Raw genomic sequence first — 26,661 nt, 5'->3', positions numbered from 1 at the left:
GGAAGCATTTGAGAGTGAGCAATCACCCGTCACTGCCCGGCAGATCAAAACCTGGATAAGTCAGGACCCCTTATTATCTCTAGTCAAAAGATGTGTGCTTCAAGGGAGTTGGTCCAGTGTCCCAGTGGAAATGCAGGAAGATATAAAGCCGTTCCAGCGGCGCAAAGTTGAAATGTCCATACAGGCAGACTGCCTTCTGTGGGGCAATCGAGTAGTGGTCCCCAAGAAGGGCAGAGACACCTTCATCAATGACCTCCACAGTATCCACCCAGGCATCATAATGATGAAGGCGATAGCCAGATCCCACGTGTGGTGGCCCGGTATTGATGTGGACTTAAGAGTCTTGCGTTCACAGATGTAATACATGCTCGCAGTTAAGCAATGTACCCAGGGAGGCGCCGCTAAGTTTATGGTCTTGGCCCTCCAAACCGTGGTCTAGGGTACACGTCGACTATGCAGGCCCGTTCTTGGGTAAAATGTTCCTTGTGGTTGTAGACACGTACTCCAAGTGGATTGAATGTGAGATAATGTCGGTTAGCACATCCGCTTCCACTACTGAAAGCCTGCGGGACATGTTTGCCACTCATGGCTTACCCGGTGAGCAACAACGGGCCATGTTTTACCAGTGCTGAATTCAAAGAATTCATGACCCATAACGGGATCAAACATGTCAGATCTGCCCCGTTTAAGCCAGCATCCAATAGTCAAGCAGAGAGAGCAGTGCAACCCATCAAGCAAGGCTTGAAGAGGGTAACTGAAGGCTCACTGCAGACTCGCTTATCCCGAGTCCTGCTTAGCTACCGCACGAGACCCCACTCATTCACTGGGATCCCACCTGCTGAACTGCTCATGAAAAGAGCTCTTAAGACAAGGCTCTCGTTAGTTCACCCTGATCTACATGAACAGGTAGAGAGCAGGCGGCTTCAACAAAGTGCATACCATGATAGCGCAAATGTGTCACGCGAGATTAAAATCAATGATCCTGTGTTTGTATTAAATTATGGACAAGGTCCCAAGTGGCTTCCCGGCACTGTCGTGGCCAAAGAGGGGAGCAGGGTGCTTCAGGTCAAACTTTCAAATGGACTCATTCACCGGAAACACTTGGACCAAATCAAACTCAGATTCATGAACTATCCTGAGCAACCCATCTTGGACCCTACCTTTTTTGATCCCCCCAACATACACACCAGTGGCAACCGGCACCACGGTTGACCACGAAGCAGAACCCATCATCAACGGCAGCCCAGCAAGGCCATCTGCACAGCAGCCCAGCGAGGGCACAACAAATGATTCAGCTTTCATACCGAGATGATCAACCAGGGCAAGAAGGGCCCCAGATTAACTCAAATTGTAAATAGTTACACTATTGACTTTGGCGGGGATTGTTGTTATATATGTGGACTTGTATTTACTCTGTACAGACACCAGAGGGTTCTTCCGCCGGAGTCCCAAAGGATCCCATAATCTCTTGGGAGCACAGGTATTTAAGGAGGCTTCACAGGTTGGAGAGGCAATAAAAGACTAAGGTCACACCTTACTTTGAGTTCACCGTGTTCAGTCTGACTCTTTCACCATACAAACATATTCAATGATCCAGCCTCTACAGCTCTCTGGGGCAGAGAATTCCACAGATTTACAAACCTCTGAGAAAATAAATTTCTCCTCATCTCATTTTTAAATGGGTGGCCCCTTATTCTGAGACTATGCCCCCTAGTTCTAGTGTCCCTTACGAATGGAAATATCCTCTCTGCATCCACCTTGTCGAGACCTCTCATTATCTTATATGTTTCAATAAGATCACCTCTCATTCTTCTGAACTCCAATGAGTACAGGTCCAACCTACTCAACCTATTTTCATAAGTCAACCCTCTCATCTCCGAATCAACCTAGTGAACCTTCTCAGAACTGCCTCCAAGGTTAAGTATATCCTTTCTTAAATATGGAGACCAAAACTGAATGCAGTACTCTAGGTGTGGCCTCACCAATACCTTGTACATTTGTAGCTGGACTTCTCTGTTTTATACTCTATCCCCCTTGCAATAAAGGCCAACATTCCATTTGCCTTCCTGATTATATGCTGTACCTGCATATTAACTATTTGTGTTTCATACATAAGTACCTCCAGGTTCCTCTGTACTGCAGCACCTTACAATTTTTCTCCATTTAAATATTAATTTGCTTTTCTATTTTTTCTGCTAAAATGGATAACCTCACATTTTCCCACATTATACTCTATCTGCCAAATTTCTGTCCACTCACCTTAGCCTGTCTATATCCCTTTACAGGTTGTTTGTATCCTCTTCACAATTTGCTTTTCCACCCATCTTTGTATCATCATTAAACTTGGGTACATTACACTCGGTCCCTTCATCCAAGTCATTAATATAGATTGTAAATAGTTGGGCTCCAGCACCGATCCCTGTGGCACCCCACTAATTACAGTTTGCCAACCGGAAAATTGCTCATTTATCCCGACTCTCTCTTTTCTGTTAGTTAGCCAATCCTCTATCCATGCTAATATTTTGCCGCCAACCCGTGAACATTTATCTTGTGCAGTAACCTTTTATGTGGCACCTTCTTGAATGCCTTCTGGAAATCCAAATTCACCAGATTCATTGGTTTCCCCCTTATCCACCCTGCTCATTACATACTCAAAGAATTCCAGCAAATTTGTCAAACATGATTTCCCTTTCACAAAACCATGCTGACTCTGCTTGACTGAATTATGCTTTTCCAAATGTCCTGCTACTGTTTCCTTAATAATGGAATCCAGCATTTTACCAACGACAGATGTTAGGCTAACTGGTCTATAGTTTCCTGCTTTCTGTCTGCCTCCTTTTTTAAATATGGCGTTGCATTTGCAGTTTTGCAATCTGCTGGGACCACCCCAGAATCCAGGGAATTTTGGTAGATTACAACCAATGCATCCACTATTTCTGCAGCCACTTCTTTTAAGACCCTAGGATGCAACCCATCAGGTCCAGGAGACTTGTCCACCTTTAGTCCCATTATTTTACCGAGTACTACTTCTTTAGTGATAGTGATTGTATTAAGTTCCTCCCTCCCTATAGCCCCTTGATTATCCACTATTGGCATGTTTTTAGTGTTTTCCACCATGAAGACAGTACAAAATATTTGTTCAACGTCTCTGCCATTTCCCTGTTCACCATTATTAATTCCCCAGTCTCATCCTCTAAGGGAGCAACATTTACTTTAGCCACTCTTTTCCTTTTCATGTACCTGTAGAAACTCTTACTATCTGTTTTTATATTTCGTGCTAGTTTACTTTCGTAATCTATCTTCCCCCTCTATTATTTTTTTAGTCGTTCTTTGCTGGCTTTTAAAAGTTTCCCAATCCTCTGGCTTCCCACTAGTCTTGGCTACTTGGTATGCCCTTGTTTTCAATTTGATACCATCCTTTATATCCTTAGTTAGCAATGGAGGTTAACCCTTCTCTTACAGTCTTTCCTTCTCATTGGAATATATTTTTGTTGAGAGTTATGAAATATCTCCTTTAATATTTGCCACTGCTCATCAACCGTGCCACTGTTTAATCTATTTTCCCAGTCCACTTTAGCCAGCTCTGCCTTCAGACCTTTGTCGTCTCCTTTTTTTAAGCTTAGGACACTGGTTAGAGATCCAACTTTCTCACCCTCCAACTGAATTTGGAATTCATGCTATGGTCACTCATTCCTAGAGGATCCTTTACTAGGAGATCTTTTATTAATGCTGTCTCATTACACGGTACCAGATCTAAGATAGCCTGCTCTCTGGTTGGTTCCACAACGTACTGTTCAATGAAACAATCCCGGACACACTCAATGAACTCGTCCTCAAGGCTAGCCTGGCCAAATTGCTTTGTCCAATCAATATGAAGGTTAAAATCGCCCATAATTATTGACGTTCCTTTTTTACAAACCTCCATTATTTCTTGATTTATACTCCGTCCAACAGTGTAGCTACTGTTAGGGGGCCTATAAACTACGCCCACCAGTGACTTTTTCCCCTTATTATAACTTGCATTTATATAGTGCCTTTAACATAATAAAACATCCCAAGGCACTTCACAGGAATTTTATCAGACAAAAATTACACCAAAACACACCACCAATCTGCCTATCGCAGATGCAGCTGTCCATGACAGCATTGGTAGCTGTAATCACTGCACAGTTATTGTGCAGGCGAAGTCCCGCCTTCACGCTGAGGATACCCTCCACCATACTGTGTGGCACTACCACTGTGCTAAATGGGATAGATTCAGAACAGATCTTGCAGCTCAAAACTGGGCATCCATGAGGTGCTGTAGGCCATCATCAGCAGCAGAATTGTATTCCACAACAATCTGTAACCTCATGGCCCAGTATATCCCTCACTCTACCATTACCATCAAGCCAGGGGACCAACCCTGGTTCAGTGAGGAGTGTAGAAGAGCATGCCAGGAGCAGCACCAGGCGTACGTAAAAATGAGGTACCAACCTGGGAAAGCTGCAACACAGGACTAGATGCATGGTAAGCAGCAGAAGCAGGACGCTATAAACAGAGCTGAGCAATCTCACAAACAGAGCAGATCAAAGCTTTGCAGTCCTACCACATCCAGTTATGAATGGTGGTGGACAATTTAACAATTAACGGGAGGAGGAGGCTCCATAAATATCCCCATCCTCAATGATGGCGGAGCCCAGCATGCAGGTTCAAAAGACAAGGCTGAAGCGTCTGCAACCATCTTCAGCCAGATGTGCCAAGTGGATGATCTGTATCGGCCTCCTCCTGACATCTCCATCATCACAGAAGCCAGTCATCAGCCAATTCGATTCACTTCACATATCAAGAAGCAGCAAAGCGCACTGGATACAGCAAAGGCTATGAGCCCAGACAACATCCCAGCTGTTATGCTGAAGACTTGTGCTCCAGAACTAGCTGCGCCTCTAGCCAAGCTGTTCCAGTCCAGCTACAACACTGGTATCTACCCGACAATGTCAAGCGTGGAGAGACCTATAAAAAGGCCCAACATCTGTGAGTCGTTGGGAGTTCGTGGTGAGTCGGCGAGAGGCTCAGGAGGAGTGTGGAGAGGCCGATAAAAAGGCCCAGCATCCGTGAGTCGTCGGGAGTTCGTGGTGAGTCGTCGAGAGGCTCGGGAGATGCGTGGAGAGGCCTATAAAAAGACCCAGCATCCGTGATTCATCGGGAGTTCGTAGTGAGTCGGTGAGAGGCCAGCCTGTGCAACTGCAGCAAGGAGAGAAGGCAAAAAGAAGTGGAAGGAAATCAAAAGTTGACATCACAGCCAAGGGGGTAAGTGATTGGCTGGTGATTGGTAAGTAGTTTTTCTTTCTCTTTTCTATATCAGTAAGCAACCTTCAGCATTGTTGTTGCCAAATTAAGTTAATCTAAGGGTTAAGTCATGGCTGGACAGCTCAGACACGTGTTATGCTCCTCCTGTAGTATGTGGGAAGTCAGGGACGCTTCCGGTGTCCTTGACAACTACGTGTGTGGGAAGTGTATCCACCTCCAGCTCCTGACGGACCGCATTGTGGCACTGGAGCTGCGGATGGATTCACTCTGGAGCATCCACGATGCTGAGAATGACGTGAATAGCACGTTTAGTGAGTTGGTCTCAACGCAGGTAAAGGGTACACAGCCAGATAGTAAATGGGTGACCAGCAGGAAGAGCAGTGCAAGGAAGGTAGGGCAGGGGTCCCCTGCGGTCATCCCCCTGCAAAACAGAAACACCACTTTGGGTACTGTTGAGGGGGATGACTCATCAGGGGGAAGCAGCAGCAGCCAAGTTCATGGCACCGTGGGTGGCTCTGCTGCACAGGAGGGCAGGAAAAAGAGTGGAAGAGTTATAGTGATAGGGGATTCGATTGTAAGGGCGTTTCTGCGGCCGCAACTGAGACTCCAGGATGGTATGTTGCCTCCCTGGTGCAAGGGTCAAGGATGTCTCTGAGCGGGTGCAGGACATTCTGAAAAGGGAGGGTGAACAGCCAGTTGTCGTGGTGCATGTAGGATCCAACGATATAGGTAAAAAATGGGATGAGGTACTACGAGATGAATTTAGGGAGCAAGGAACTAAATTAAAAAGTAAGACCTCAAAGGTAGTAATCTCAGGATTGCTACCAGTGCCATGTTCTAGTCAGAGTAGGAACCGCAGGATAGCTCAGATGAATACGAGGCTTGAGGAGTGGTGCAAGGGGGAGGGATTCAAATTCCTGGGACATTGGAACCGGTTCTGGGGGAGGTGGGACCAGTCTGCACCTGGGCAGGACCGGAACCAATGTCCTAGGCGGAGTGTTTGCTAGTGCTGTTGGGGAAGAGTTAAACTAACATGGCAGGGGAATGGGAACCTATGCAGGGAGACAGAGGGAAATAAAATGGAGGCAGAAGCTAAAGATAGAAAGGAGAATAGTAAAAGTGGAGGGCAAGAAACCCAAGGCAAAAAACAAAAAGGGTCACATTTCTGAAAAATTCTAAAGGGGCAACATGTGTGAAAACAACATGCCTGAAGGTTCTGTGCCTCAATGCGAGGAGTATTCAGAATAAGGTGGACGAATTAACTGTGCAGACAGCAGTTAACGGATATGACGTAATTGGCATCACGGAGACATGGCTCCAGGGTGACCAAGGCTGGGAACTCAACATCCAGGGGTATTCAACATTTAGGAAGGATAGGCAGAGAGGAAAAGGAGGTGGGGTGGCGTTGCTGGTTAAAGAGGAAATTAATGCAATAGTAAGGAGGGACATTAGCCTGGATGATGTGGAATCGGTATGGGTGGAGCTGCGGAATTCCAAAGCGCAGAAAACGTTAGTGGGAGTTGTGTACAGACCACCAAACAGTAGTAATGAGGTTGGGGACAGCATCAAATAAGAAATAAGGGATATGTGCAATAAAGGTACAGCAGTTATCATGGGCGACTTTAATTTACATATTGATTGGGCTAACCAAACTGGTAGCAATGCGGTGGAGGAGGATTTCCTAGAGTGTATTACGATGGTTTTCTTGACCAATATGTTGTGGAACCAACTAGAGAGCTGGCCATCCTAACTGGGTGATGTGTAATGAGAAGTGACTAATTAGCAATCTTGTTGTGCGAGGCCCTTTGGGGAAGAATGACCACAATATGGCTGAATTCTTTATTAAGATGGAGAGTGACACAGTTAATTCGAAAACTAGGGTCCTGAACTTAAGGAAAGGTAACTTCGACGGTATGAGGCGTGAATTGGCTAGAATAGACTGGCAAAGGATACTTAAAGGGTTGACGATGGGTTAGCAATGGCAAACATTTAAAGATCACATGGATGAACTTCAGCAATTGTACATCCCTGTCTGGAGTAAAAATAAAATGGGGAAGGTGGCTCAACCATGGCTAACAAGGGAAATTAAGGATAGTGTTGAAGCCAAGGAAGAGGCATATAATTTGGCTAGAAAAAGCAACAAACCTGAGGACTGGGAGAAATTTAGAACTCAACAGAGGAGGACTAAGGGTTTAATTAAGAGGGGGAAAATAGAGTATGACAGGAAGCTTGCAGGGAACATAAAAACTGACTGCAAAAGCTTCTATAAATATGTGAAGAGAAAAAGATTAGTCAAGACAAATGTAGGTCCCTTGTAGTCGGATTCAGGTGAATTTATAATGGGGGAACAAAGAAATGGCAGACCAATTGAACAAATACTTTGGTTCTGTCTTCACGAAGGAAGACACAAATAACCTTCCGAATGTACTAAGGGACAGTGGGTCTAGTGAGAAGGAGGAACTGAAGGATATCCTTATTAGGCAGGAAATCGTGTTAGGGAAATTGATGGGATTGAAGGCCGATAAATCCCTGGGGCCTGATAGTCTGCATCCCAGAGTACTTAAGGAAGTGGCCCTAGAAATAGTGGATGCATTGGTGATCATTTTCCAACAGACTATCGACTCTGGATCAGTTCCTATGGACTGGAGGGAAGCTAATGTAACACCACTTTTTATAAAAGGAGAGAGAAAACGGGTAATTATAGATCGGTTAAGCCTGACATCAGTAATGAGGAAAATGTTGGAATCAATCATTTAGGATGAAATAGCAGCGCATTTGGAAAGCAGTGACAGGATTGGACCAAGTCAGCATGGATTTATGAAAGGGAAATCATGCTTGACGAATCTTCTGGAATTTTTTGAGGATGTAACTAGTAGAGTGGACAATGGAGAACCAGTGGATGTGGTGTATTTGGACTATCAAAAGGCTTTTGACAAGGTCCCGCACAAGAGATTGGTGTGCAAAATCAAAGCACATGGTATTGGGGGTAATGTACTGACGTGGATAGAGAACTGGTTGGCAGACAGGAAGCAGAGAGTCGGGATAAATGGGTCCTTTTCAGAATGGCAGGCAGTGACTAGTGGAGTGCCGCAGGGCTCAGTGCTGGGACCCCAGCTCTTTACAATATACATTAACGATTTAGATGAAGGAATTGAGTGTAATATCTCCAAGTTTGCGGATGACACTAAACTGGGTGGCGGTGTGAGCTGTGAGGAGGATGCTAAGAGGCTGCAGGGTGACTTGGACAGGTTAGGTGAGTGGACAAATGCATGGCAGATGCAGTATAACGTGGATAAATGTGAGGTTATCCATTTTGGGGGCAAAAACACAAAGGCAGAATATTATCTGAATGGCGGCAGATTAGGAAAAGGGGAGGTGCAATGATACCTGGGTGTCATGGTTCATCAGTCACTGAAAGTGGGCATGCAGGTACAGCAGGTGGTGAAGAAGGCAAATGGTATGTTGCCCTTCATAGCTTGGGGATTTGAATATAGGAGCAGGGAAGTCTTACTGCAGTTGTAAAGGGCCTTAGTGAGGCCTCACCTGGAGTATTGTGTTCAGTTTTGGTCTCCTAATCTGAGGAAGGACGTTCTTGCTATTGAGGGAGTGCAGTGAAGGTTCACCAGGCTGATTCCAGGGATGGCTGGACTGTCATATGAGGAGAGACTGGATCAACTGGGGCCTTTATTCACTGGAGTTTAGAAGGATGAGACGGGATCTCATAGAAACGTCTAAGATTCTGACTGGACTGGACAGGTTAGATGCGGGAAGAATGTTCCCGATGTTGGGGAAGTCCAGAACCAGGGGACATAGTCTTAGGATAAGGGGTAGGCCATTTAGGACTGAGATGAGGAGAAACTTCTTCACTCAGAGAGTTATTAACCTATGAAATTCCCTGCCGCAGAGAGTTGTTGATGCCAGTTCATTGGATATACTCAAGAGGGAGTTAGATATAGCCCTTACGGCTAAGGGGATCAAGCTGTATGGAGAGAAAGCAGGAAATGGGTACTGAGGGAATGATCAGCCATGATCTTATTGAATGGCGGTGCAGGCTCAAAGGGCCGAATGGCCTACTCCTGCACCTATTTTCTATGTTTCTAAAAACTGCCCAGTTATGTCCTGTCTACAAAACGCAGGACAAATCCATCCGGCCAATTACTGCCCCATCAGTCTACTCTCAATCATCAGCAAAGTGATGGAAGGGGCCGTTGACAGTACTATCAAATGATACTTACTCACCAATACCCTGCTTAGCGACGCTCAATTTGGGTTTTGCCAGAACCACTTAGCTCCGGACCTCATTACAGCCTTGGTCCAAACATGGACAAAAGAGCTGAATTCAAGAGATGATGTGAGAGTTATTGCCCTCGACATGAAGGGAGCATTTGACCAAGTGTGGCATCAAAGAGCCCAAGTAAAATTGAAGTCATTGGGAATCAGGGGATAAACTCTCCACTGGCTGGAGTCATATCTCACACAAAAGAAGATGGTTGTGATTGTTGAATTTCAATCATCCCAGCCCTAGGACATCGCTGGAGGAGTTCCTCAGGGCAGTGTCCTCGGCCCAACCATCTTCTGCTGCATCATCAATGACCTTCTCTCCATCATAAGGTCAGATGTGGGAATGTTTGCTGATGATTGCAGTGTTCCGTTCTATTCACAACTCCTCAGACAATGGAGCAGTCCAAGCCATCATGCAACAAGACCTAGACGACATTCAGGTTTGGGCTGATAAGTGGCAAGTAACATTCGTGCTACGCAAGTGCCAGGCAATGACCGTCTCCAATAAGTGAGAGTCTAACCACCTCCCTTATATATTCAATGGCATTACCATTGCGGAATTCCCCCCCCCATCAACATCATGGGGGTCACCATTGACCTGAAATTTAACAGGACTAGCCACATAAATACCATGGCAACAAGAGCAAATCAGAGGCTGGGTATTCTGCGGCGAGTGTCTTACCTACTGACTCCCCATCGCCTTTCCACCATCTACAAAGCACGAGTGTGATTGAATCTTCTCCACTTGCCTGGATGAGTGCAGCTAGGGTTTTGAAGGAGGTGGCTATAGAGACAGAGGATGCATTAGTTGTCATCTTCCAAAATTCCATAGATTCTAGAACAGTTCCCACAGATTGGAAGGCTAATGTAACCTCACTATTTAAGAAGGGTGGGAGAGGGAGACATCAGTAGTAGGGAAAATGCTAGAATGTATTATTAAGGACATGGTAACAGGGCACTTAAAAAATAATAATAGGATTGGGCAGAGTCAAGACGGATTTATGAAAGGGAAATCATGTTTGACAAATCTGTTAGAGGTTTTGGAGGTTGTAACTAGTAGAATAGATAAGGAGGAACCAGTGGATGTGGTGCATTTGGATTTTCAGAAGGCATTCCATAAGGTGCCACACAAAAGGTTATTAAACAAAATTAGCGCATATGTGATTGGAGTTAATGTACTAGCGTGGATTGAGGATTGGTTAACAGACAGAAAACAGAGAGTGGGAACAAACAGGTCATTGCAGGTTGGCAGACTGTAACTAGTGGGGTGCCGCAAGGATCAGTGGTTGGGCCCCAGCTAGGCACAATCTATATCAATGATTTGGATGAGGGGACCAAATGTAATATATCCAAGTCTGCAAAGAGGCTTCAAGGGAATATAGACAGGCTCAGTGAATGGGCAAGAACATGGCAAATTGAATATAATGTGGAGAAATGTGATGTTATTCACTTTTGTAGGAAAAATAGAAAAGCAGAGTATTTTTTAAATGGTGAGAGATTGAGAAATGTTGGTGTTCAGAGGGACCTGGGTGTTCTTGTACACAAATCACTGAAAGTTAACATGCAGGTACAGCAAGCAATTAAGAAAGCAAATGGTGTGTTGGCCTTTACTACAAGAGGATTTGAGTATAAGAGTAAAGATGTCTTACTGCAATTATATAGGGTTCTGGAGGTCAGAAGCAGCAAGGAGCGGAGGTCAGAAGTGACGAGGAGCGGAGGTCGGAAGTTGACAAGGAGCGGAGGTCGGAAGCGGCGGTGAGCAGAGGTCGGAAGCGAAGAGGAGCGGAGGTTGGAAGAGATGTGGAACGGAGGTCGGAATCGGGGAGGAGCGGAAGTCGGAAGAAGAGAGGAGCGGAGGTCGGAAGTGGCGAGGAGCGGAGGTCGGAAGTGGCGAGGAGCGGAGGTCGGAAGTGGAGAGGAGCGGAGGTCAGAAGCGGGGAGGAGCAGAGGGAGGGACCAACGAGGAGCGGAGGTCGGGACCAGTGTGGTTCGGAAGTCAGGACCGGCGAGGTCGGGGCGAAGTCCGGAGGTCGCGACTGGCGAGGCCCGGAGATCGGAAGCAGAGAGGAGAGGACTGACGAGGCACGGAGGAGTGGCAAGATCAGAGCCCAGAGGTGGAGCAGTGTGGACAAGACCAAGGGAAGGCTCACATTGCACACTATGAATTCCATGTAGAGAGAAGTCCTGTGCGAAGGAGGAAGGAATGAGGACAGTAGGAGTATGTTTGAGTTTGTGTGTATGTATTGGCACATGCGGCGGAGCCTGGTCTCCAGTCGTCTTGTATCCCCTTGCCACTGGACCAAGACCTTGCTCCGTCAAGCCCGTGTGGTGGCTGGTGTGTAACGGCCACCCAATATTAAAATAATTCACGCACACGCATCTTCCACCGTTTAAATGAGTTCATCAGTCACCTGAGTACTCATTTTTAGTGTGGAAGCAAGTCATCCTCGACCTCGAGAGACTGCCTATGATAATGATAAGGCCCTAGTAAGACCCCACCTGGAGAATTGTGTACAGTTTTGTTCTCCTTACCTAAGGAAGGATATACCTGCCATAGAAAGAATGCAAATAAGATTCACCAGACTGATTCCCGGGATGGAGGGATTGTTCTATGAGGGGAGGTTGAGTAGACTAGGCCTAGATTCTCTAGAGTTTAGAAGAATGAGGGATGATCTCATTCAAACATACAAAAATACAGGGCTGGACAGGGTAGATGCAGGAAGGATGTTTCCTCTGGCTGTGGAGTCTAGAACCAGGGGTCACAGGCTCAGAATAAGGGGTCGGCCATTTAGGACTGAGATAAGGAGAAACATCTCCACTCAGAGAGCGGTGAATCTTTGGAATTCTCTACCCAGAGGGCTGTAGAGGCTCAGACTTTGAGTATATTCAAGACAGAGATCAATAGAATTTTGAATATTAACGGAATCAAGGGATATGGAGACAGCACAGGAAAGTGGAGTTGAGGTAGAAGATCAGCCATGATCATATTGAATGGCGGAGCAGGCTGAGGGGCCGAATAGCCTACTCCTGCTCCTAATTCTTATGTTCTTATGTTCCTGATATTTAATGAGAGGAAATTTCTGCTTAACCAATACTGGATGTCGGACAATCACCATGACAAATTGGTGATCAGATCAAGTGTGGAGCTGGGTGTCATTTTTGTTCCTGTAGAATCAGACGTTGGGGCAGATTTTCCGTTCCTTTGCGCTCCATTTTTGATCCCGGAGCGGCGGCAATGGTGACAGTGTGGTCTTCTGGGCGGATGGTCAGCCGCCAGCGATCCGCGAGGGTTTTTGGGACTGGTTTTGCGGGGGCACGGCGTAGTACCGAGGAAGAGTTGTGCCGGTGTGCAACGCCCCTGGTTGCGACACCGGCGCGCTTTTTGACTCCCGCCCGACCCGTACACCCCGCAGCGTGCCCCGCAGTGACTGCCTGGGAAATCGGGTGGTCCAAACTTATATCGACTGCAGAGCGGTAAGCAATGCAGTCCTAAGGTAAGTGTGATTGTTTTTACTTTTAATTTTTTTTTTCGATTTATGCTGTGAGGCGTGGGCTGTGTATTGGGAATGTTTTTGTGGGATTTTTTTCAGGGTTTTTTTTTCTCCCCAGGCGTCTCTCGGAGCGCTGCCGGCCAGGCTCTTTAGCTCGGCGTTTTCCCATGCTGCCGCCCTGAGAGAGGTGTATAATGCCTCCTTTAGCGCTGCAACTCAGACTCAGGGTCCAGCTGCCCAATTTTGATGACTGAGGCGCAAACTGTTCCTGGGCGCAAACTTTACTGCCCCGCCGCCGTTACCGTTCCGAAATCATCAAAGCCGAAAATCCAGCCCGTTGTGTTTTCAGATGATGTCACTGAGGGGCAGCATATGGATGAAAAATAGGAGGGGGCCAAGGATAGATCCTTGGGGAACACCAGAGGCAGTGGTACGGTAGCAGGAAGACAAGCCGTTGCGGGTGATTCTCTGGCTATGACTGATAGATAAAGCTACATCCTGAAATAAGTAATGCTTAACAACTTCAAATATCTGTGGCTTACATTACTCAGATGAACATGCACACCTGCATGTCTGTGAACAACAAAAAAGACTTGTTAGGTATCTGTTTTATTTGTGGTGTATGGATTAATTATATGCAAAGGCAGGAAATTGAGTGATGAAGCACAGAAATGTGATTTACAGCACCAGAGCAAAAAAACAATCTATGTCAGTCTGACAGCGTAATCTGAATATATTAGCATAGAACGCTTGATAACTGAGTTGAGTCTCAAATCAGCAACATTATTATATTTTGATACATATTATCATAAGTGCATTGAACGATATGAGTGCAGATGGCTTTTGCAATGCTGACATAGTAAGAATCTGTAAATTGGATTGAGGAAACTACTTTCTTGTATTGTATTTATTCCACCATCTACATTTTGATAAATCATTCCATTATATGAACAGGATTCAAAGCATTGGCATCCACCTCCAGCTGTGATTCTAATAAGTATGAACATAAGCTTACATATAATTTTTCTGAGCTGCATCTGAACTAGAATTTCTGGAAGTTGCACATGCTCCAATATCCAACATTTTTAAAAATAAAAATTGGATCAGATCTCAAAAGCTATTTCAAAAGGTTGTGGGCTTAAGCCCCACTCCAGACACTTGAGCACAAAAATCTAGGTTGAAACTCCAGTGCTGAGGGAGTGCTGCACTGTTGGAGGTGCCGTCTTTCAGATGAGACGTTAAACTATGGCCCTATCTGCTCTCTCAAGGGGACGGAAAAGATCCCATGGCACTATTCGAAGAAGCCCATGGGAGTTATCCCTAGTGTCCTGGCCAATATTTATCCCTCAATCAACAACACTAAAAAAAAACACAATCTGGCCATTATCACGTTGCTGTTTGTAGGAGCTTGCTGTGCGCAAATTGGCTTCCATGTTTTCTACATTACAACAGTAGCTATTCTTAAAAAAAGTATTTCATTGGCTGTGAAGTGCTTTAGGACATCTGGTGGTTGTGAAAGGCAGCATATAAATGCAACTCTTTCTTCCTTTCTTTCTTTGCTTTTAATCAGAAAATAGGAAATGGAGGAGGCCTTTCAGCATCTCGAGCCACTCCGCCTTTCAATGAGACTATGGCTGATTTGTATCTTAACTCCTTCTACCTGCTTTGGTTCCATTATCCTTAATATCCTTGCCTAACAAAATTCTATCAATTTTAGTTTTGAACATTTCAATTGACCTAGCCTCAACATGGTTTTGGGGAGAGATTTTCATTACCCTTGTGTGAAGAAGTGCTTTCCAACATCATCCTTGAATGGCCTAGCTTAATTTTAAGGTTAAGTCCCCTTGTTCTGGACTGCCCCACCAACGGAAATACTTTCTCTGTATCTACTGCATCAACTAGATTAGCCCTTAATCTTCTATACTCAAAAGAATACAAGTCTAGACGATGCAACCTGTCCTCATAATTTAACCCTTTTAGACATGATAAGGAAACTTTTTGAAAGTTTTGTTTCTTCAGGTGAAAGGCTGTGGGTGAACATACTGTTATGTGACACTTTTGAAAGTGGACTATATCATACAAATCAGAGTGGATTTGAAATACTTGTTATGGTATTGTATGATTAATTGTGTTAGCTAGGTCTGGTGCAAATGCTGTTGCTACAGTAACAGCCTGGGATTTTCTAAAATGGATAACTCTCCCACCCTTGTAGGATGATGTAGCCCCTTTAAATGATGCTTAGACCAAATAAGTTATGGCAGCATAGCGACAAAAAGTCCAAGGAAATACAGGGACATTTTTTAAATAATATTTATATATTTTGGTGCAGTAATGTTACTGAGTTCCTAACTAGTTAATCATCAGACAAATTATGACTTCAGTTGATGGCTACGGGGTAACACAAGATAATTACGGATAAGGAAGGACATTCAACTCCTCTTAGTTCATCCATCTAGAAAGACCCTAAAGTCTCCTATAGCAGCATCCAATTGCTTCTTAAATAGTTCCATGTTTTTGCCTCCATTACCATATCTGAAAGTGTGTTCCCTTTATTGATCGCTTTATGTGAAGAGAAATTTTCTGATATCAGTTCTAAAATTGCCTTTCACAAGTTTGAACCTGTGGCCCCTTGTCCTACAATTTAGCTTGAAGTAATTTCTCAATGTACCTTTTACGTAGCATAAGAACATAAGAAATAGGACAGGAGCAGACCATTTGGCTCCTCGAGCCTGCTCCACCATTCAATAAGATTATGGCTGATCTGATCATTGACTCAGCTCCACTTCCCCGCCCGCTCCCCACACCCCTTTACTCCATTATCGCTCAAAAATCTGTCTATCTCCGCCTTAAATATATTCAATGACCCAGCCTTCACAGCTCTCTGGGGCAGAGAATTCCATAGATTTACAACCCTCTGCGAGAAGAAATTTCTCCTCATCTCAGTTTTTAATGGGCGGCCCCTTATTCTAAGCACATGTCCCCTAGATTTAGTTTCCCCTATGAATGGAAATACCCTCTCTGCATCCACCTTGTCGAGCCCCATCATTATCTTACATGTTTCAATAAGGTCACCTCTCATCCTTCTGAACTCCAATGAGTACAGGCCCAACCTACTCAACCTATCTTCATAAGTCAACCCCCCCATCTCAGGAATCAACCTAGCATTTCCTGTCTGATATATCTATAAGATCACCATTCAATTGTCTCTTTTCAAGGTGGAAATGCCAACATTTCTCTAATGTCTCTTATAGTTTAGACTTCTAACATTAGGATCAGCTTTATGACTCATCTCTTCGCTGCCTTAGTGTTTGAATGTCTGGGTGATCAGATCTGTACACGGTTCTCAAAAATGTGTTCTAACTAGAATGCTGAAGAGTTTGACCATGACTTGCTCTGTTGTTTTGGCCATATCGTTCAGCATTCTATTTGCTGAATTGATTGCTGCTGCTTGGAAATGTCACATGCCGACTCTACTATTTTAATTTCATCCTTAACTATTTCAATAACCATTCCAAGGTATATGTGTCAACCATTTTTCCTTCCTGATGCGCATCACTTTACACTTGTCTGCATTAAATCTCATTGGCCATTGTTCTGCCCATTTAAATATTTTGTCCAGCTCATTTTGTAATTTCTGAGCTGCTTTTCTTGAATTCACTGGCCATGCTTGATATAATTTGCAAAATTTTGCATTGCGTTTCTGTAAATTAGGAACAGTAGTGGTCCCAACACCAATCCCTGGGCACCGCACTGACCATTTTTCCTACCCTGACTCGACTCCTCTAACAATGACACATTATTTTCCACCGTTTAGCCAATTTCTTATCCATTCTAAAGATTTACTTTAGAACGGCCACTTCTTTGAGCTCAACGAGTAGCCCTTTGCTTGGAACTTTGTCAAAAGCCTTTTTGGATAGTGAATCAGCAGCCTGTTTTACTCCACCGTGTTGGAAAAGAAAATCGAATGGGTTGGAAAACGGGATGCCGATTCACTATCATCCATTTTGCACTGCTGCCCAAAACCAATTTCACTCCCATGATGTTTTAAAGCTTTCCACAGTCCACTTTGATGATCACTTCCTTAAAAATGTTATCATGCAGATTCTTCTCCTTCTGAATCTATGTTGGCTGCTGTTTACCAGATTATTATTGTATAGATAATTCTCAAGTTTACTACTGATAACTCATTGTATAATTTTACATGGACTAGTGGTTCTGTAGTTGGCCGTATCTGCTTTCTTGCTCTTTTTGAAAATAGGCACCATGTTAGCTCCTAATTAACAGTCACAGTAATTATGATGCCTGAGTCCCAAGTTATCAAATAACCAGAAAATTAACATTTTGTAAACACTTGGGGGTGGAAATTCGGTCGCGCCTCAGTTGGGGTGGTGTCCCGAGCGAAGCGGTAAATTTTGTGGCGGCAAATGGTTTGCGTCTGCCGCCACAAAATTCATCAGCTGGGCTTGGAGTTTGGGGCGGGGCACTAAGGCAGGCATTGCACACCTCTTTTATGGTGCTAGCCGGCTGAGTAAGGGAAAATCCTGAGCTATAGAGCTGGCCTCAGAGCGCCATAACAGATGCCCGGGAGGAAAGAAAAAACTGAAAAAAAAACACCAAAAACATTCCCAATATATAGCTCACACCACCACAACATAAATCACCCAAAACATTTTTAAAAAACAATCACACTTACCTCAGGTCGATATTACTTACCTGACTGCGGCCGCTACAGCTTGGAATGCTTACGTTCACAGGCGTTCCCACCAGGGCACGCTACGGGGCACTACGGGTCGGGCATGATCCAAAAATCAAACCAGTGTCGCAACCAGGGCGTTGCACACCGTCTCGCCTCTCCCGGGCGGTACTGCTCTGCCTCCTGTCAATACCGGCACTGAATGTCCCGGCGGGGCACCGAAAGCTGGCTGCCCGGGCGCAACTGCTTTCCGCTGTCATTGCCTAAGTGAGGCGGCAGAAGACCGAACTTCCAGCCCATAGTTGAATATCTCTAGCTTTAAATATTATGTGTGTTTTTTTTTACATAAGTGACTTCTACAAATACACTTACAAAGTAATTCACAGCAAAAGCCAGACTACAGTAACTGTCCCAAAATACAATGAAGGCAAACATAATTGCACTTTAATGTACCTATTTTAATGTATGTATCCCTTATGTGGAAAGTTCGCCAGATACAATCAGAAATTTATGGCTCGAGATCAAAAGGTTGCAAGGAAGGATACGATCAGTGCCAGGAAACAACACAGCGCCTCTGATCATTTCTCCCATGATGCACCCCACTGACCAGTTATCAACTGAAAACAAAATGGAATGAAGGATAATTAACGTGCAAAACAGAATAAATAACAAGGTTTACTACCGCTACCACAATTCAGAAACCCAATGAAAATTATTTAAGACAATTACCTACTTAAAAAAAAATCTCTGCATTTTTACAACATTTCTTCAGAATGTACGTTGGAAACAGAAGCAAATGACCATTTCTCCAGAAATAAAACCAGTTTGCAGGTTTAACAGTTTTGATGTGTGAGCTGATATATTATGGCCCTGAATTTCTCTGAAACAGGGTTTCCGCTGCATTACCGATGGAGTTACGATCGTTCAGCAGCAGAAAATCCAAGCAAATTCAAGGCCGTTTGTGTTTTTTTACCCTTCAATTAATTGCTTTTGCAGTATTCTGTAAATATTCTGGAATCAAATAACCAGTTTAAAAAAAGATTCCGACTGTTAGTGGTCTTCACAAGCAATCAATCATTTATTTTGCTGACCAGATACTAGCTGCATGCCCTCCTCTCTGGAGAGTGCCGCTTGGATTAAAGTGGTGCAATCAATCAGAATATCTCTGCTGCCAATGCATTTAATTCATCAACTGTTACTGGTTTTCACACCAACCATCAAATAATGAATGTTTCCATTTATATATAAGCCATTATTGTCAGAAATTTCTAGTTTTCAAGCCCAGATATTCTAGCTTATAAGTAATTATTCCTATTCAAAGAAAACGCTGGAATTAGATTCTATATGATTTTTGAAATTAGAGTATACTGTTGAAGAAATGTTTAAAAATGCCTAGACTCCAGACAGGAGCTTTTATTTAAATGTCATTCTGCTTTTGAATTTCTTCAGAAACAGCATTTTTTGTAATGAATGTGGTTATAGGAATATAGGAAAATAGGAGCAGGAGTAGGCCATTCAGTCCCTCGAGTTTGTTCCACCACTCAGTTAGATCATGGATGATCTATACCTTAACTCCATCTAGCCACCTCGTTCCGTAACCCTTGCCTAACAAAAATCTATCAATCTCAGTTTTGACATTTTCAATTAACCTAGGCTCAACAGCTTTTTGCAGAGTTACAGATTTCCCCTACCCCTTTGTGTGAAGAAGTACTTTCTAACATCACCCCTGAGCGGCCTCGCTCAAATTTTATGTTATACCCATTTGTTCTGGACTCTCCCACCAGAGTAAATTCCAATCTTTTTAAACATTTCAATTAGATCACCCCTTAATCTTCTATATTCAAGGGAATAAAGGCCTTGTCTATGCAAACTATCCTCATAATTTAACCCTTTTAGCCCCAGTATAATTCTGACGAATCTGCACGGTACCCGCTCCAATTTCAATATATCCCTCCTGAAGTGTGACAACTAGAACTGGATGAAGTACAGCAGATGGGACCTAACCAGAGCTCTGTATTGCTATAACATAATTTCCACCCCATTATATTCTACCCCTCTTGAGATAAAGGTCAACATTTCATTAGACATTTAAATTATTGTTTGTGCCTGTCCAATAGCTTTTTGTGATTTCTATGCTTGGATCCCTAAATCTCTCTGCTCATCCACACTTCCTAGCTTCTCAACATTGAGAAAATACACTGATCTATTTTTTTTAGGTCCAAAGTGAATGAACTCACATGTTCCCACACTGAACTCCATCTGCCACAATTTTGCCCACTCACTTAATCTATCAATGTTCCTTTGCAATTTTCTGCTTCCATCTATACTATTTTCTGTACCACCTAAATTAGTGTCATCAGCAAACTTAGATATATAGCTCTGATGGGGAAAGTTCATTGCCATGAAACGTTAACTCTGTTTCTCTCCCCACAGTTGCTGCCTGACATGCTGAGTATTTCCAACATTTTCTGTTTTTATTTTAGATATACGGCTCTCTCTTCCCTCATTCATGTCATTTATAAATGCGGCCCCAGTACAGATTGCTGAGGGACACCACTAGTCACATCTTGCCAATTTTAGAGTACATACCCATTATCCCTACTATCTGTCTTCTAGCTCCTAACCAATTCCCTATCCAAGCCAATAGATTGCCTCCAATTCCATGCACTCTCATTTTTGTTAAGCCTCTTATGTGGAATTTTGGCAAATGCCTCTGGAAGTCCATGGAAATAACATCCATAGAAACTCCCATATCTAACACGCTAGTTACCTACCCAAAAAATTTAACTAGGTTCGTTAGACATGATTTACCCTTTACAAATCCATGCTGACACTCTGATCAGCTCATAGTTATCCAACTGCTCAGTCACTCTGTCCCGAATAACAGATTCTATGAACTTCCCCACAACTGTCATTAGACTGCTAGGCCTATAATTTCCGAGTTCATCTCTTTTCCCCTTCTTCAATAGTGGAGCGACATTGGCAATTTTCCAATCCAAGGGGGCAGTTCCTGATTAAAGAGAGTTTTAGAAGATCAGGACAATGCAGCAACAATTTCTTTCCCTTCTTCTTTTATTAACCTGGGGTAGAAATCATCGGGTTCTGGAGATTTGTCTATCTTTAATAAATTAGTTTCTCTGTCAACATTTTATCTTATATTGTCTTACATTCTGTTGTCACTCTAGATAGTTCCCAATTTAATCTCATCATTAGGGTAACAGTTGGAAACATTCTCATCATGCCTCTCATTTGATGATCCTGCCCAGAATCCTCATCCTCCCCACAGGTAGTAGTGCTTTAAGGTAAGGTGCTCGAGACATTGCTGCCTGCCCCTCCTCACTTTCCCTGATCTGTTGATAATCATCACTCCTTCCTCTACCACTCCCAGTCTCATATCTCTCAGCAGGGTGACAACCTTCTGAAACTCTTGCACCAAAAATCTCCCTCCCTCCCTCCTTGATGTTCCAGATTGTTGCCAACTCGGCCTCAAATCCTGGGGTATTGAGCTCAGTTAATCTCAGTTGAAGACACTTCCCGGAGATGTGTTTGTCCAAATTATCATCTGCTACTCAAAGCTCCCACATCCTTCAGGAACCATATATCATTGACCTTTCCTTCTGCCACACTCACTATAAATGATTATAAAGTTATAGTTTTGTTTATATTCTTATCTTCTTAAATTTCAATGAAACTACTCTCCTCCTCCCCTAATGCTCTAAATTCCTACACTAGCCAAATACCTAGTACAGAAGTATTATTTTGACTCTGCCCCTACCTCATTCTGTTATCAGCTCATTTCATGGTGTGCTCTCCACTTCGGTAACTGATATCTTAATCTTACCAGTAATTAAGCCTGGCTCACTGGTTAATATATTCACTTCAGGGCAAAGTGGTCCAAACGTGGCTAACAAGAGAAGTTAAAGATCGTATTATATTAAAGGAAGAGGCTTATAATGTTGTCTAATAGAGTAGTAAGCCTGAGGATTGGGAGGACTTTAGAATTCAGCAAAGGATGATCAAGAAATTGATAAAGAAAGAGAAAATAGAATGAGAGTAAGTTAGCAAGATATATAAAAACAGATTGAAAAAGCTTCTATAAGTATGTAAAAAGGAAGGGATTAGCGAAAGTAAACGTGGGCCCCTTAGAGGCAGAGATGGGAGAAATTATAATTGGAAATAAGCAAATGGCAGAGACATTAAACAAATACTTTGTATCTATCTTCATGGTAGAAGACACAAAAAACATTCTAGAAATAGTGAGGAACAAAAAGCCTAGTGAGATTGAGGAACTTAAAGAAATTAGTATTAGTAAAGAAATAATATTGGAGAAATTAATGGGACTCAAACCCAACAAATCCTCTGCACCTGATGGCCCATATCCAAGGGTTTTAAAAAAAGATGGCTACAGAGATAGCATTGGTTTTGATCTTACAGAATTCCCTAGATTCTAAAACAGTCCCCATGGATTGAAAGGTAGCAAATGTAACTCGCTATACAAGCAAGGTTGGAGAGAGAAAACAGGGAACTATAGGCCAGTTAGTCTGACGTCAGTAGTAGGGAAATTGCTAGAATCTATTATTAGGAACGTGGTAACAGGGCATTTAGAAAATTATAATATGATTGGACAAAATCAACATGAAATTATGAAAGGGAAACCATGTTTGACAAATCTGTTAAGTGTTTTTGAGGTTGTAACTAGCAGGGTGGATAAAGGGGAAGCAGTGGATGTGGTGTATTTGGATTTTCAAAAAGCATTCGATAAGGTGACACACAAGAGGTTAATACACAGCTTGAGGGTTCATGGGATTGGGGTTAATATATTGGCATGGATTGGTTAATGGACAGAAAACAGAGAGTAGGAATAAACGATTCATTTTCGGGTTGACAGGTTTATAACTAGTGAGGTACCGCAAGGATCAGTGCTTGGGCCTCAGCTATTCACAATCTGTATCAATGTCTTAGATGAGGGAACCGAGCGTAATGTATCCAAGTTTGCTGACAATACAACATTAGATGGGTAAGTAAGCTATGAGTAGGATGCAATGAGGCTGCAAAGGGATTTAGACAGGTTAAGTAATTGGGCAAGGACGTGGCAGATGGAAGATAATATGGAGACATGTGAAGTTATCCACTTTGGTAGGAAAAATAGAAAAGCAGAATATTTTGTAAATGGTCAGAGACTGGGAAATGTTGGTATTCAGTGGGACCTGGGTGCCCTTGTACACGAATCACAGAAAGTTAATATGTAGGTACAGCAAGCAATTAGGAAAGCAAATGATATGCTAGTCTTTATTACAACGGGATTATAGTATAAGAGTAAAGAAGTCTTACTACAATTATATAGGGCCTCGGTGAGATCACACCTGGAGTATTGTGTACAGTTCTGGTCTCCTTACCTAAGGAAGGATATACTTGCCTTGGAGTGAGTGTAACAAAGATTCACTAGACTGCTTCCTGATATGATGGGATTGTTCTATGTGGAGAGATTGAGTAGCCTTTATTCTCTAAAGTTTATAAGAAGGAGAGATGGTCTCATTGAAATATATACAATTCTTAGGGGGCTTGATAGGGCAGATGCTGGAAAGATGTTTCTCCTTGCTGTGGAGTCTAGCACTAGGAGTAACAGTCTCAGAATAAGGGGTCAACCATTTATGACTGAAACAAGGAGAAATTTTTTCACCTAAAGGGTTGTGAATCTTTGGAATTCTCTATCCTGATGAGCTGTGGATGCTCAGTCATTGAGTATATTCAAGACAAAGATTGATAGATTTTTGGATACTATCGGAATCAAGGGTATGGGGGTATTACGAGAAGGTGGAGTTAAGGTAGAAGATCTGTCATGATCTTATTGAATGGCGGAGCAGGCTTGAAGGGCCGCATGGCTTACTTCTGCCCCTATTTGTTATGTTCTTAAATTAGGCAGTTAGCACCCTAAAATCTCTCTAAATAATTAAAGTTGTTACAAGGTACAAGGAATTATTTTAATCAACAGAATATGTCTTTATTCTAGAAGAAAATCCAACATTTGCTTACCATTTTTCTCTACAAATTTTAAATTTGATTTTTGTTTTGGGTCAAGTTCTTTAAACAAATGCTGTCAGTTAAAATCTTTACAAATTATTTCACAAATTTATCTCAAACTTTAAACTGCATAAAGCCAAAAGATCAGTCTTAGTTCACTTTAGTGATGCTAAAGCATCAAAGTATGTCAGGCATGAATTGTAGACACAGAAATATCATTATGAAATTACGCTCCCAGCGCAGAACCTTGTTTGCTGGGAGCAGATATCAGGAATTCAGATGTGCGCTCCCATGATTTTCCATCCATTAGCACAAGTTTTTCAGCTAGTTAGACTGCATGGGTCTTTATCATAGCCTCAGGGTTCACATATATGTTTCAATTCACATTGCCATTAATTTGTATATATCCCAGTTGTTGATACTAAAAGAACTACATGTTATTTTGATTTAGAATTGATCCACCAATGATGCAACAGCACCAAACCAGCCTGTTCCAAACCTTCAGGCCCACCAATAGGGAAAACTAGCAAATAAGAAATGTAAGCACACAAAAGACTGTGTCCCCTGTGTTTTGAGAGCCAGGGTGTCTCCGCCTAGGGGCTATTATCTTGCCCATAGGCTGTAGTTTTGACATGCATGCATTAATGAAGAGAAAATCCTGGGCCGCGCGCACCCAAACTCCAATATACACAAATGGTTTCTGATGAAAGGTCATTGACCTGAAACGTTAACTCGGTTTCTCTCTCCACACATGCTGTCTACCTGCTAAGTAGTTCCAGCAATTTCTGTTCTTACTTCAGATTTATTTGCTTTTGTCCGAATATACACTACTAGCAACTGAGTCACCATGCTGGGACTGTGATTTTGAAAAAATACCTAATATGATTCAAAAATTAATAATATATGCGATTTTAGGCACTTGTGTGCTTTGAGATAACATTACTATAGAATATGAACCATAATGATCAGCTCTCAACAACTTTAGTGGCAGTAACTGACAGACAGAACTGACATCCTCAGGAGGTGTAGAAAAAAGGAAGACTACTGTCTCAATTGAATAAAAAAAGTAGTTCTCGAATACTTACTTAACACCTCTGTGGTTCTCACAGCTTTTAGCCAATTGCAACTCTTAACTTTTTCATGTTAATTCCTTCAAATTCAGTGATAGTCATACTTAAACTTAAATGATGAGATTATATATACACTTTCCAAATGTCCTAAATTAGAAGTTGCTGTAACTGAATCAACTGATCAAATTAATTTTCAATTTAAAAAAGTGATTTTAGCCTTTGAGGATTAATGATTTTTAAATTGCTTTCATTTCAGTTAATGAGTGAGTTTCTGTCTGTAAACCCTAACTAACACAAACTGCAAGAGGAACAAATAGACCTTATCAATAGAACCTGGTTTATAGAAACCCCTGATTAACAAGTGAAATGTTACATTATAGCTTTAATATTTAAAAACATTGCTCTGCTGAGGAAGATGGGGAAAAGACTAAAAAGTAACTACTAATAGCTCTTCTAATATACAGCTGACTATATGTCTGCAGCGTTTAAAAACACTATTTTGAAGAGTTTAAATTAGTTTCATTGCAAATATCGGGCAAGTTTGCAAATTGTTAGAACAAGGGGATCATGTTGAGGGGCAGTTTAAGTACTTCAGCCATACTGCCTTTCAACCCAAACAATCCTTTATTTGTCTCTAACTGAACTGTCCCCATGACCAAGGATCATAAGTTATACAGACACAAAGCACTAAGTCACTGCACTCTTCAAAAGGTTAACTAGACATGCTAGCAATCAAAGTTAACTTGATAATAGGTCCCCGCATTCACCTGCTGCTGTAAAGTACAGTATTGACTGAAGGCTTCAACTGACATAGGTGAAAGCTTAAGAATGTAATAAAGGAAGGACCAGAATGAATAATTTACAAAATAAGCGACTTTTCTGATTTCTGTTTTAATACCACATTTTAAAGCTTGAAGGTTATCCAGATGATAAGCACTTATATAAACAACTGAAGATAGATAGATAGATAGATAGATAGATATTAAGAATGCTATTGCAAATGATTCCATCCAATTCTATATACATCTCATTAATGAGGAAAAGTTGTTAGAATTAACGTAACCATATTTCTCTAGCAGTCCTTCCCACTTCTGAACTATTGATGGAATTTATAGATAGAGAACATTTATCCTCTGTTTATAAACAGAATCCCAGCAGAGGCAGAGACTGTATTTCCCTTGACTGGCTGCAGTTGCTGTCTGCTGTTCAAAAGGCAAGTTGAAAGATTGGCTTGTGTGGTTGACTGCACAAACCCATATACAAAAATAATTTGGAAATTATTTTTCTATATTAGATGGACTTAGGATTTTTTAAACATGCCAAGATATTGCATTAATGGCATATGCAATAATGAAATCATGATACTAATGGAAAATACATTCAAACTTTACAAGAAAAAAGATCAATAATTGTTATGAAAGAAATATGGCAATAAATATACATATTGTGATAACACATTTATGTTTTCATTTGTTAACTACAGATAAATGAAGAAACCTTCATTTGTTTGAAAACTAGTTTGGCTGATTAATGAAACCTGAAGAGTTACAATAACTGCTATTCAAATCTCAATCTATTCTATTTAATACACTTAAATTACATTTAAATAAGTATTCAATGGTTCTATTGTTTGTGAATGCAATGATTGAAATGTCAAGTGGTGGAGGCTTTTATTCTGTTATTTGCAGTGGATTGTGTATAGTCCCTTATAAATAAATATAAAATAAAAATGATGATAAATGCTGGGGCAGTAACATTTTAATCAGTCTGTAATACCAGCTAGAGGTCTCCAATTTGTTGCAAAAAATGACCATAA

General features: G+C 42.3%; 1 protein-coding gene and 1 long non-coding RNA gene across 7 annotated transcripts in view; one reads left to right on the top strand and one right to left on the bottom strand.

The window, feature by feature from the left end:
* Window positions 1-26,661, bottom strand: part of mapk10 (mitogen-activated protein kinase 10) — a 573,858-nt gene that overhangs the window by 112,303 nt on the left and 434,894 nt on the right. The gene's annotated exons all lie outside the window — the stretch shown is intronic.
* The window catches only part of LOC139244820 (uncharacterized), a 55,507-nt gene continuing 41,849 nt past the window's right edge, over window positions 13,004-26,661 (top strand). The window contains exon 1 of the long non-coding RNA XR_011589890.1: window positions 13,004-13,064. This is a non-coding gene — a long non-coding RNA (uncharacterized lncRNA). The remainder of the gene's footprint in view (window positions 13,065-26,661) is intronic.

This window comes from Pristiophorus japonicus, chromosome 2, assembly GCF_044704955.1.
Source record: "Pristiophorus japonicus isolate sPriJap1 chromosome 2, sPriJap1.hap1, whole genome shotgun sequence".
Lineage (NCBI taxonomy): Eukaryota > Metazoa > Chordata > Chondrichthyes > Pristiophoridae > Pristiophorus > Pristiophorus japonicus.
This window is presented reverse-complemented; position numbering and strand designations above follow the sequence as displayed.